Source organism: Hoplias malabaricus, chromosome 1 (assembly GCF_029633855.1).
Source record: "Hoplias malabaricus isolate fHopMal1 chromosome 1, fHopMal1.hap1, whole genome shotgun sequence".
Classification (NCBI taxonomy): Eukaryota; Metazoa; Chordata; class Actinopteri; order Characiformes; family Erythrinidae; genus Hoplias; species Hoplias malabaricus.
The window spans coordinates 50,911,644-50,924,898 of NC_089800.1; the positions used below are offsets into that span (position 1 = coordinate 50,911,644).

A 13,255-nucleotide genomic window follows, 5' to 3' on the forward strand; every position below is an offset into this window, starting at 1 on the left:
TGGTGGGCAGTGTCCTGTGGGTAGTGTACTAATAGAGTGAACAGTGAGTGTCTAACAGAGTGGACAGTGAGTGGACACAGGTTAGTTCTGAATCTCATAGGACACTCCAGCCCAAAGACACTGAAGAGTGCTCTGTTTCTCCAGAGAACACGGTTCCAGTGTTCCACAACCCAACACTGTTAAATTACTCTACATTTCTGTGTATATGGAGAGGAGGAGAGCATGAGAGTGAAAGAGGACAGCGTTTCTTTCAGTAGGAGCTGGAGAACCATAGGTTTTAGACTTCACTTAGTGTGTGTGTGTGTGTGTGTGTGTGTGTGTGTGTGTGTGTGTGTGTGTGTGTGTAATCAGTAGTCGTTTCCTGTCTTTCTCTTGGCCGGGCCTCTCTACCCACAGCTTTTGTTTCATACTCCTTCTACTGACAGCCCTCAGGAAACTACCGTCTCAGACAGAGGTCAGAGTGTGTGTGTGTATGTGTGTGTGTGTGTGTGTGTGTGTGTGTGTGTGTGAGACCATGACACATCAACGTTGAATGACAGCCCAGGTTTTACACAGCGTTTCCTTTAAAGCAACACTAGGTAGTATTTTACATTAAAATCACAGCTTTAAAATCACTGTGATGCTCCACTGAGCTGTAACAGGGTGGTGTCCAGGCTCACCACTGCAGAAACAGCACTGTGGAAGTTTCAGAAGAGGGTAGGAAAGCATGTAAGCATTTAAAAATGCATTTTTAAAGGGACAGTATGTAACCCTTATTAGTTTATTTATTTATTTATTTATTTTGCTCCTGTGGCTTCCCTTTCCTTAACTGATTTTTACAGCACTGTTCTGAAATCATCAGGGAGTGTAAACAAGTGTTATTGTTTCCTACCATCTCCCAAAAGTTGCATTGTGCAGTTTCTGCTGTGCTGAGCCTGGAGTAGCAACAACAGAGGCTCTGTTCTACCTATTACTACTCAGGGGAGCATCACGATGATTTTGAAGCTAGAATTTTAAGGTAAAAATACCACATAGTGTTCCTTTAATCCAGAACTATTACAGATAACTATGTGTAAAAAGATGTTTGTAGCCAGTTGTGACAGAACACAGAGAAATAATAATAATATCATTAATAATCCAAAGTTATTGCTAGGCTTCAAGCTTACACCTTAGCACCTGTGCAAATCTAATGAAGCAAACTTTATAAACTTTATATTCCAGACACTTCTCAGAGAGAGACCACGTCTGGGCCGAGGAAGGCACATTGTGCAAATGTGATTTCAGGCTGAAGTGTTCCTTTAATGGTCAGTTAGGTAGGAGAGGAGAGGAGATTGGAGGAAATCTTGTGAGAAATGGGGGTGACTAGATAGATGGATGGAGAAAGTGGGAGCAGGAGGAGTGAAATATTAGAATGATATAGAGGTATGGAAAGAGAGATGGGAAAGAGAGAAAGAAGGAGAGATGGCGAGAGAGAGATGGAAAGACAATCTGGTCATAGTCCAGCAGCATTAAATCAAGCCAACCTCCTGATACGCATCGATCCAGCTTTACCTGAGAATGTGTGTGTGGGGGGGTCTCTCTCTCTCTCTCTCTCACACACACACACACACACACACACATGTGATTGATCTCTGAATCAGTCTCTCTAACACTGGGCCATAAAAGCCATAAGTGTGACTCATAAAAGCAGATTTATCAGAGGCTCTGCCGCAGCCGCAGCCCAAAACACTGTGACACGTCTGTGATTGGGCTGAAATTGAATAAGCTTGCTCTATTGACGCCCATGTCTGACAAGTCAATCACGTTCCAGCACCCACAAACGTACACACACTCAATCTTGTATCTGTAAATTGTGAGGACGTGTGGCGCTTTTCCACTGCATGGTCCCTACTCGACTCTACTCGTCTTTTTTCCTTCTCCGCCAGGTAAATCTGGTCCTGGTTCTGAAAGTCGGTTCTTGTTTAGTGGCTATTCTCTCGTGGTTCAGCCGAGTAGGGACTAAACCGTGGCGTGTAAACCTTGCAGAGCGCTGATTGTCCAGAGAGAGTCGTCACTCTCCGCCACGCAACGCAGACGACCAGCACCAACTCTACATCTGTAAAATCTCCAGTTGCAGCAGAGATCACGTTTGTTTTTATCCGACTCACGACGGCAGCTCGTAAAATTACGCCGTGGTCTTTTGAAGAGGTTCAAACGCTCCTTGGATCGGTGGCAGACGAAAGAATCCAGCGAGAGCTGGACGCTGCAACAAGGAAGGAACAACCTCTACTGATCTGTCTGAACTGATGACGGAGCTGTGTTCAGTCCCAAACAACAACATCAACACGCCAATAGACCATGAGTAAACACCGCTTAACGTTACCGCTGCCGTTGTTGTGGTTTCCAAAGCCCGCTGTTCCCATTAGAGACAGGGTTTCGAGACGACACCTGAGCTGTTTTGGGGTGGAACTGTGGTAGTGGAAAACCAACCAGGGACCAAACAGTAGAGACCAGTTGAGTAGGTACCATGCAGTGGGAAAACACCAATAGTCTTTTGTTCATATTGTGGTGACTTTCCATTGAGTTTTTCATGAGTATTTCCAGCTTAACCCTAAACTTAAAAGAAATGTCTTCATCATAAAATATATTTATTTACATTGTGGGGACTTGACACCAGCAGCTGCGTGTGTGCGTGTGGGGGGGTGTCCTACCACCAAACCCAGCAGCTCTGATGCCTCGTTGCATCTGGTTAAATATAAACCCAGGCTAACTTAGAGCCCCTTTGAAGGAGTGAAAAGCAGTGAGGCTCTAAATAGGAGTGAGCGAGGGCCCTGTGCTGGAGCTTAATGACTCTGAGTTGTCTTCTTTCTCCCCTTTGAAATGCTGCATTGGGTTAGCACTGGTTGCAATTAAGCTCAGGGTGTCCATTTCCTTTAAACGTTCCTCTAGATAAACTCCAAAACACAGCTTGTGGAGAGGGCGTCTGTTAAGGAGCGCTCATGCAAAGACACTCAAAAAAGCCTGTGGAAATCAAATCAAAGAAAACCGCAGGTCCAGAGGAAGTTGGTGAATACCTTTATGTTTTATGAGCAGGCCTAGATTACCGTTTTTATCACACACACAGAAAAAAGACAATGTACTATATGCATTGCTTATGAGAGCTGAATATATTTATGTAGCATGTATTCATGAATCTAGAAAGATAGATCAGAAAAAAATAGCTCTGCACAGAGAGTGAGGGACTGAGGGAGTGGGGACAGATGGAACGCTAATGGCTTTTTATTTATATCATCTGTGATCCTGATTGAAATATATTGAAATTCCATTCCTGGAAGTAGCATGTGTAATGGTTTTCCCACATTGTGTCCTCTGTTTGAAGGCTTTAGCAGACTCGACTCGTCGCTGTGTTTCACGCTGTGCCGCTGTTGAGAAGGTGCGAACATGTTATGGTGACTGGACCAGTTTAAAAAAAAAAAGAAAATGCAGAGAGAACGGGCTCAGTGTGCACTGCTCACACGGTCCGGCCCGAGTTCCTGATCCCTCTGATTTAACCCAGTACCTGCATCCAGCTACTTTTGAAGTGACTTGAGTCGGCTTTGGCAGAGCAATATCCTTAATGTGTATGAATCAGTAGCATAGAGGAATTGTTTATGAAGGCCAGTGATAGGATAGGACAAGGTAGGAAAAGGTAGGATGAGGTAGGAAAAGGTAGTATGGGATAGGATAGGATAGGATAGGATAGGATAGCATAAGGTAGGAAAGATAGTATGTCATAGGATAGGATAAGGTAGGAAAAGGTAGTATGGTATAGGATAGGATAAGGTAGAATGGGAAGGGATCCGATGGGATGGGATGGGTTGAGTTGAGTTGGGATGGCATGGGATAGGATAGGAAAGGTTTGGAAAAGGTAGGATAGGATAGGAATAGGGATAGATATTGAATAGGATAGGGATAAAAGAAGAGAGGTTAGAGTAGGATAGGATATGATAAGTTCATCACAAAAAAAAAACCACTGAAGAGAAATTTCTGATTGTTTCTCTAGGAGACAGAAGGAGGAAAAAGTAGTTTGTGGCAGGGATATACTTCCAGATTTTCCATGAAGGGGAAAAGGCAGAGACTAAACACTTCTTCCAGTTCTTAATGATGTGGGTTTGAAGGCAGTGAGCAGAGAGACGTTAACTCAGGCTGATCAAGAGTGTTCAAACATGGCTGGAGCTCCTGTGGAGGAATTTCATTAGGGAGGAGGCATCTGTGTGTGTGGGTGTGTGTGTGTGTGTAGGTGTGTGTGTGTTGAGCTCACTGTGAATGGTTCATGTTTAAATGAATCTAATACATTGTCTTTCATAAACACATTCTAAATTCTTGTCTGTATCACTGTATACAGCAAGTTTGGGACAGTGAGAGTTTTTAGACCCCAAATATTATGAAATATTCCAGAAACATCTTAAGCAGGTGATGTAATGATGCTCTGGAATAAAAGCAGCATCCAGGCAAGACCTAGTCCTTTATTAGCAGCGATGCACCCGTGAAGTCTTCAACAGTTGCAGGGACTTCAGGCATTTTGCTCATGCTTTCCCAAACTAACGAACTAACTCAGCTGAGTTGGGTGTAGGACAGCAGCATTTACCTTGAATGGAAACACCCAGCAAGTATAGCCCTGCCACCCCTGCTTTCGCTATGGTATGTTCTTTCTTTCAGTGTAAAACATGTCTGTTTAAAGACAAAATCTTCTGTGTAAGAAGTCATTTGCCCTCACTACAGGCTCCAGCAACATGCTCTAATGACCCCAAGCAAGCCCATCCCCTCAACACACACCTATAGAACACACGCACACACACACACACACACACACACGCACACAGAGAGAGAGAGAGAAAGAGAGAGAGAGAGAGAGAGAGAGAGAGAGAGAGAGGGAGGTAAAACCAATTCACCAGAGTGTTGGGGGTGTTTGTGTGTGTGAGACGACTTGTTGAAGTTTCCAGTGTGTCCCGCTGCGTTTTGGCCTCCCTCCCTCCCTCCCCCTCTCCAGCTCGCCTCTAATTTATGTTTTAAAAACGTTGCCTCTGACACGGGTGCAGGCTTTATCACACCCCGTGGCCTGTTGGACAGTGTGGCCTGTGTGAGAGGAGTCCAGAGGGGCAAGATATCGTTGATTAGCACCGCCTGGAAAGGCCTCCAGACAACAATAACACCCTCTCCCTCTGCACGGTGGTACATTCCTCCAACCTCAGGCTACAAGTCTAATTTTTATTATTATAATTATTATTATTATTTGTTATTATTATTTTTACACCTAGCATTAGGATGTGTTTTATATCCAGATTTTAATCAAATTCAGTTCACACTTGACATTAAACTGCATCCCCAGTCTGACCCAATGAGTCTAAGTTTACTTTCTCGTTTAAAAATCACAACACCCCGTACACCATTCCCATTTTCCTTCCTCTAACCAGCAGTAAACATAGCCCAGGAAAAAACCTTTAAAAGAGACATTGAATCACCTGCAGTGGCTGAGGAAAAGGCTGCGTTTACACCTGGTTTACACCTAATTTCAGGTGTAAACAGGATGCAGAGCACCTTTTTATTTTTGTACTAACGTGTGTTAATAGAAAAGTTAATAGTTCCAGTGAAAATGGAAAGTGCTTAAGAAATACTGTGAAATACAGCAAAAATGTGCTTTCGCAATAAAGATATGGATGTGATAAAAATGATACACTGATACCAGTCAATGTATTGTGACGCCAGAATACTGGTGAGGGAAATGGGGCATTGAAAAAGACTTCCCACCTGTGTGTGTGTGTGTGTGTGTGTTTAACCACGTCCCCCCTGCGATCTCAGTGAAGACTGAGTCTGAATGGTGCTTTATGTGTTTGACTGCTGCACTCATGTTCTCTCTGTCATTTCCACCGAAAAAAAATACAATTTTGTCCTGTTTCATAGGGCGTCAAATCCAAAAGTTAACTGACCCCAACTTCGAGTGACTCTGAGGGCCATAGTCACTCACTTCCTGCTGTTAAAGACCACAGCAGTCCGCGGTTTAGTGCTCCATTTACCTGAGTAAGATTTGTGTGGATTTGTTATTTTCTGAGTGTTTAAATTAATTATTTCCATCCATTTATTCTGTTCCATTGTATTAATGGACTGCTTTCTGCTGCTCCTCACTGTCTACTATTTAGCCTTTACTTAGCACAAAACTCCATTAAAGCAACATTATGTTAGAATTTGGATTTGTGCCCCTGGGCTCTCCCTATAGTTACAGAGTGGACACAACCTGGACGGAGTCCCTCGGTCGATATTAGCAGCCGCTAACGTCACTCTTGTTCAGTCCCTCCCCCTCCTTCTTAATCAGTGTGTGATGTGTCATAAAGCTTTATGCTGTTCTTGCGAGAGGTTTCCTACCCTCCTCTAAAAGTTACAAAGTGCAGTTTCAGTAGTGCTGAGTGTGGAGTAGCAACTAAAAAGGCTCTGTTCTCACTGTTAAAACTCAGTGGAGCATCACAGTGATTTTGAAACAGTAATTTTAAGGTAAAAATACTACTTATTGTTATTTTTAAAATGTTAGGCACTAACCCTGAGGTTGTACACAGGTCACACAGAGAACCCCGAGGTACTACACAGGTCACTGGATAATCAACATTATTAAACCAGATAAAACCAGTTTCATTCACATTCACTCTTTCATTTCCTTCTTACTCTCCACACTAAGCACAGACACAGTGTGAGAAACTACTTTTTCGACATTAAGGCTTTCACTGAGTGACACTGTTTACACTGAAAACAACGAGACTTTGAATTTACTTTTTTTTTACATCAAAGAGTTATTCTAAATTAAATAATCTACATCCAGAGATAAAATCTGAGAACGAGTCCAGACAGGAAAACTGTCTCTGCGGTGGTGCCCTCAGTGGAACATATTCTGTACCTTCAGTTTGGGAACATAATTGCACCTTATTCTGTTACAGATGTAGATTTTTAAAGCTGTGTTGATTTCAGACGCTACATTTCATCTCCAGGACTTTTATTATGTTCTTTAATTGTTCACATTTCTGTAATGAAAGCTTACAAATGTCCTCCTCTGTACCTTTAGTGACAATGGTGTACCTCTACCGTACCTTTCGTCTGAGATCGCCCATGGTGCATTGTTATTTCTCTGTATGTAAATAATTACATTTCAAGCAACACTTTGACTTAAATATTCTAAAGTGCATGTACATTTTGTTTAATTCATGATTAATATTTATTAGTAAACGCTCATACAGAGTTTAAAAACCCATCCCCCACCCCCCACCAGAAGACACCCCTGGTTCTGACAGATGTTTCGTTACTTACAGCACTTAACTGAAGCCACTGATGTGTGCCGTTAAAAGCAGAATGTGTTGTTTTTAACACATCTGTTCTGAGAGTGCACTTGGCAGGACTGGAGTCTGATGCACTCCTCCACTCCTGGTCGGTAGAAGTGAAGTGATGAAGAAGCCGGAGGACGCTGAGGGATGAAGTGGAGCGCTCTCCGGCGCTGGGGGCCGTTTGGAGAGAACAGCAGCTCGCTGTTGGGGAGAGGGGGGGCTGGCCACCCCCCCCCACACACACACACACACACACCCAGTCAGGGCAGATGGGACACCTTTAAAGCTGCCGCAGCTGCAGCTACTGCAGTGCTTAATGCAGCTTTGCGCAGTCAGACTGCGCTCCAGCTGCTGCAGCACTATCACACATTCACACATTCTCTTTCTCTTAGTCCTCCCCCTCTCTGTCTCCCTCCCTCCACCTCTGCTCCTTTTCCCGTTAGGATGTGCTGGAATGCGTCTCGTACAGAGTGTTTCCATTAAAGGTGGTGCAGGGTGGAGAGGGAGGGAGGGAGGGAGAGAGAGAGAGAGAGAGAGAGAGAGAGAGAGAGAGAGAGAGAGAGAGAGAGAGAGAACATAAAGAGTTTGAATGCAAATAAACACTATGAAGTTGTGCGAGTGTGTGTGTGTGTGTGTGTGTGTGTGTGTGTGTGTTTATTTGTATACACACAGACAAGCCAAATCACTAAAAATAGGAACACTTTGTTTAGTGTCTGTAGTTCTACAATTACAGACTGTAGTGTAACCTGTTGCTCTGCATACTTTTCTAGCCCCCTTTCCCCTTGTTCTTCAATGGTCAGGACCCTCACAGAGCAGGTGTGCTTCGGGCAGTGGATCATTCTCTGCGCTGCAGTGACACTGACGTGGTGGTGGTGTGTTAGTGGATCAGTAGTGGATCAGATACAGCATTTGCTGCTGGAGTTTTTAAACCCGGTTGCTCCATTCTCGAGCAGAGGAGGATAGGTTCCCCTTCTGAGTCTTGGTGCCTCTCCTTTATGCCCTTATGGAGTTTTACTTTGATAATGTCACAACCGTCGCCAAATATGGTGTTATTATTATTTTATTATTAATGTTCAAAATATTATGACCACTAAGAACAATACAAGACCTTTATTATCAACTGTACTAAGTAAACAGTAAAAAAAAATCAAACCCCACTCTATCACGTCACTCATTTGACCCCCTCAATGCTGTAGATCTGAAAGGATGTGTGGCTTTAAAGAAGGACGTCAGTGGACACACTATGTACAATTCGGATATTATTCTTTAGTTACTGAGGTCTGTGCTTAGTCTGCATATGACTGTATTGTATATACACAAGTGTGTGTGTGTGTGTGTGTGTGTTCTTTCCTGCACGGTAATAGCTTCATAAATAAACACACAAATAAGCGTACACACTGCGCGCTGACTGATGGCTGCAAGGCTCTAATAAACTCGAGATAATCTCCGCCTGGGAACCTCCTGAAGTCCGTGTGATCGTCTCTCTCTCCCCCAGCTAGAGGCCCTCTCGCTCGCTCTCATTATCAGCCCTGCGCGGCCTCTAGCGGCAGAGCGCGGTATTGCAGCGCTACTTATTGCCCCGCAGTCCACTCGCTCTCACTTTCTTACCCCGGACTTCTGCTTCTGCTGCCACAGACACCAGGAGCAAGAAAGCACGGGGCTTTCCCTCGCGCCCGAGCCCTTACAATGGAAAACACACACGTATAGACACACACACACACGTATACACACATACGAGCCCCCTCTATCAGGCAGCCTCCTCCAATCAGAGCCCTGCAATCACTTTCCCAGATTACTTGTATTTAATACACAATGCATCATAAAACAAATCCCTCAGTCTGACAGCGAGAAAATAGAATAGCTCGTGGCTCGAGCTTTCCCCAATTTATGGCTAAATTAAAAAGACTTCCAACAATGGAGAAGGCGCGGCAGGGCAGGAAATCGATGCGCGGCGGAGCGGAGTCTCTTTGCAGGTTCTCAGGGAGCGCGCATGGGAATCTCTCGGCCAGCGTGCCTTTTATTTACTGGCGATTTCTCTCTCTCACACACACACACACTTTCTCACCCTCCACCCTCCCCCCAAACTCCCACCTCTGTCCTTCCTCCGCTTCTCTAACCCGCGAAACAATGGACATTATCTCGGCCTCGGGTTCAATGCCGCAGATAGCGAGGGGAGAGTGATTAATCTCCATCAGCCGCTATTAGCGCAGGGTCACGGCACCAAGCCCAACAGGACATGCGCGCTAAGCAGCTCCTGAGCTTTAATAGTCGGGATGCTAAGGGCCGGACAGGGACTGGACACGGCTGGGGAGGCGGTGGTCAGTCTCTGCCGCACGTTTTGCTCTGAGGAAGGTCCAGACCGTGGAAATGCCCCTACGGAGGGTCCAGCAGGGGTCTTAAAGACCGGTCGTGGACAGGGAAAGTCCATTACATTGTTAGGTGTATTAATAACATTAAAAGCAAATACTTTAGGAACAACATTTGCATAAACTCTCAGGAAAAAAAAGCTTAATTAAAGCTGTCACTAAAGCCACAAACAGTGTAATGTCCCTTTAAATGTACAGCGGTGGTGTTAAAGGCCAGGTTCAGAAGGAGAGGGGGGACATCTGTAATCTTTCATTAGAAAACTGTGTCAAATAAAACAAGAAAATAAAAACATAATAAAAGTCCTTGAGATGAAATGTGGCGTATGAAATCAACACAATTTTAAATTCTAATTTTATAATCCATTGTATGAGCAAAAATGGCGAAATAATGGTAAAATAAATAGCAAAATATAGTTCTTTTGTTCTTTTATGGCATCGTTCAAAGACCATTTTGTAGCACCTTTTTAAACCGATGTATCTGTCAAATCTGTTCTTGTTTATTGAGGTACACGTCTATGTTCTATGTTCTTGTTCTGTGTTAAAGCTCTACCCACAGGTTTTCATTGGGGGTCGTGGAAAGGTGTGTGTGTGTGGGGGGGGGGGGGGGGGGGTGAAGGCCATTTAAACGTTTCTTTAACGAGTTTGTTGGTGCATTTGGACGTTCGCTGTGGATCTTGGTCTTGTTTCTAGTCTGCGGTTTACGTAAACGTCTTTATGTTTACGCACTGATGTGTTGATGTTGAGTACGTTCTTTGATTGAATAAAATAAATGTGTTAAAATCACACGTTTTTTTGAGACACCCCCCTCATCCCAAAAACCTTCATCATCATCATCCCCCCCCCCCCCTCCTCCTCCTCCTCCTCCTCAGTCCGGGGCCGGCGGTGCCGTGACTGAGCTGGACGACTTCATCAGCGCGCGCGCGACCTGGCGCTGACCTCGCGCGCTCCCGCCGCTTTCAAACGGACCGCGGGGAGCCTTCGCGCAACTTCCGAACAGTGGACACGCGAGACATCCCCTGCACCCTTCCTCCTCCTCCTGCCACGGCTCATCTGCCCTCGCGCGGGACAGTCCGAGAGACACTGCCCCTGTCTCCCTCTTCAGCACAGACGCGCACACACGCACCCGCGCGCGCACACACACGGACACACACACACACACATATGCATGCACGCGCATGGAGAGTGAAGCACGGATCGCTGTCTGAGGAAAGAGAGAGAAAGAGAGAGAGAGAGAGAGAGAGAGAGAGAGAGACGGGACGACACTGGACGCGAGTCTTGAGGAACCCCCAAGTTTGACATCATCCGGGGAACTGCGGGCGGATTTGGAAGAGTCCCGGGACGCGCGAGTGTCCCGTTCGGGGAAAGGAAGAAAGAACACAACGGCGCGCGCTTCGGGAATTTCACCCGAATTTTTTTTTCTCTCTTTATTCTTTTAATTATCTCTATTTTCTCCGGAGGACGTTCGTCATGTTTTGATTTCTGTTTGTCATCGCTGTGCTTCACGGGCGCCTTCTCACGGTAAGCGCGTGCTTCTACTTGCTCTAGCTCTGTTCTAGCACACTTTAGGTTCTCGATTCACGGGTAGAACCCAGCGAACACGAGCGGTCCAGAGACGTCCAGGGCCGTTCATTACTGCCCCATTCGGCTCCGACTTAAATCAGTCCCTGAGACGTCAGTAAACAACGCGCAGAGGCTAATCCGTGAGAGACGGCGCGCGGGATCCACACCGCCCCCGAACTCCTCGGGAAAAGAAAACAAACTTCCCCTCGGCCCGAGGTCACAATTCATTTCTTACTCTCCTCCGAAAAGCTGCGCATTTCACGTTTCCAAACATCTTTGTGATGTGGAAAAACACTGGAATCACAAACATTCCCTGAACACTAAACTGTTTGAGTCGCGTTTGTAGCGGATTGATTCTGTGATGAAGGAAAGCTTCTGTGAAAATAGTAAAACAACAACTGAGATTTATTTTCTCACAGCAAAGAGACGAAAAAAACCCCACATCAAGTCAGTAATCGCTTTCAAAAATATCGAATTAAAATTTCGAATCCGTTTACATTTAACCTTTAGCCTTAGTTAACTTTTTTTTAATTTCTTTCTTTATTTCTTTATTTATTTTGGCGAAATAATTGTGGAGCATGCTCAGAAACTGCGATGACATTGTTCTTTTTGTATCTACATACATTTGTTGCAGTAATATTTATATTTATATTAATATTGCACTAAAAGCAACTAATTAAAATCCCGTTTAAAAAACCAACAACAGGGTGATTTATGTCCTCGCGCTAAAACCGTTCCGCAGGTGCGTGCGGGAGTCTCACGTTGAAAATGTTAAAAAAAACAAGGCAATATTAAAATTAGCGCAGGATTCTGAATCTCTCAGAAACGAATTTCGTTCGTAAGAATTTTACTGAATTATTTTTATTGACCGAGAAAATAAAACTGCACTTTGAGTTCATCATACAGCAGGAGTACACCGTGCAGGTTAAGATTACAGATTTATTATTAAGCAACAAAATAATAATAATAATAATAATAATAATTATTCTCTTTTAAAAGGAAACTATTTTTAGTTGTTTGAGTTATTTTAATACACGAACTGCGTTTAAGCGTTCAGGGTTGTATTGTAAAATGAAGTGTGTGTGTGTGTGTGTGCACGCGCTTCACATCATCCACATAAAAGCCTGAATGAAAAGGCAAAGTGCGAGATGAGGGACTCTGCCTCCTTTAAAGGGAATGTGTGTGCCTCTGTTGGTGTGTGTGTGTGTGTGTGTGTGTGTGTGTTAGAGGGTCAGACGGTGGTTTTTCGAAAGTGAAGAGCTTAAGAGTTTAACACTGCAGACACTTTCACTGTTCACTGTAAAAGTTTTATTTATTACCATTCGTTTTGTTTGTTTGTTTCTTTTTGTTTGTTTGTTTAATTTCATTTCATTATTGCAACTTTGTTATAGGTTAGAAAGTAATTATAGCATTATTACAACTTTGTTATAACATCATGACAAATTTATTATAACTTTATTGCAAGGTTATTTTAATTATTTGTCTGACTCCTGAAGTTGAAGGCCATTTTGTTTCAGAGTGGTGTTAAATATCATCGCTCTAAAATATCACATGCTTCTTTTAAAAGCGTGTACTGATGTTAAATGTTTATTGATTAAATAAATAAGAAAGTTGTTTATTTAGTCCTTGGGTCATGTTTGACAACATAGACTGTATTTCCTTTAACCCTTTCATACCCTCGTTTATTTCATCTCAAAGCATTGTTTACTAAACACAGTGACCTCACTTTGGTGTGAACTGGGGAAGTTAATCAGGACCCGTTTTTTTTGGGGGGGGACTTTTTATTGTTTATTTATTATGTTCAGCGTCAGTGAAAACGTTAAAGGTGTTTATGGTAGTATTTGTTATATCAGTACAAACGATTATTTTGATTTCCAGATAAGTGCAGTCAGACTGAATTACAGCGGTTATATTTAGAAACGTGGACATGTAAAGAACTGATATTGTAATTATTTGTTTTATTGTTTCCTAACCTGTGTTTGTTGTATTTTGGTACTTAAAGCCATGCTTTTCCTCCGAAGAATGCAG

At 43.7% G+C, this 13,255-nt stretch overlaps 1 protein-coding gene across 8 annotated transcripts in view; it reads left to right on the plus strand.

Annotated features, from left to right (window-relative positions):
* The first annotated feature begins 10,909 nt into the window (after window positions 1–10,909).
* Window positions 10,910–13,255, plus strand: part of mecom (MDS1 and EVI1 complex locus) — a 36,157-nt gene continuing 33,811 nt past the window's right edge. For all 8 annotated transcript variants that reach the window (XM_066666245.1, XM_066666280.1, XM_066666252.1 and 5 more), the window contains exon 1: window positions 10,910–11,185. The gene's annotated coding sequence lies outside the window, so the exon portion shown is untranslated. The remainder of the gene's footprint in view (window positions 11,186–13,255) is intronic.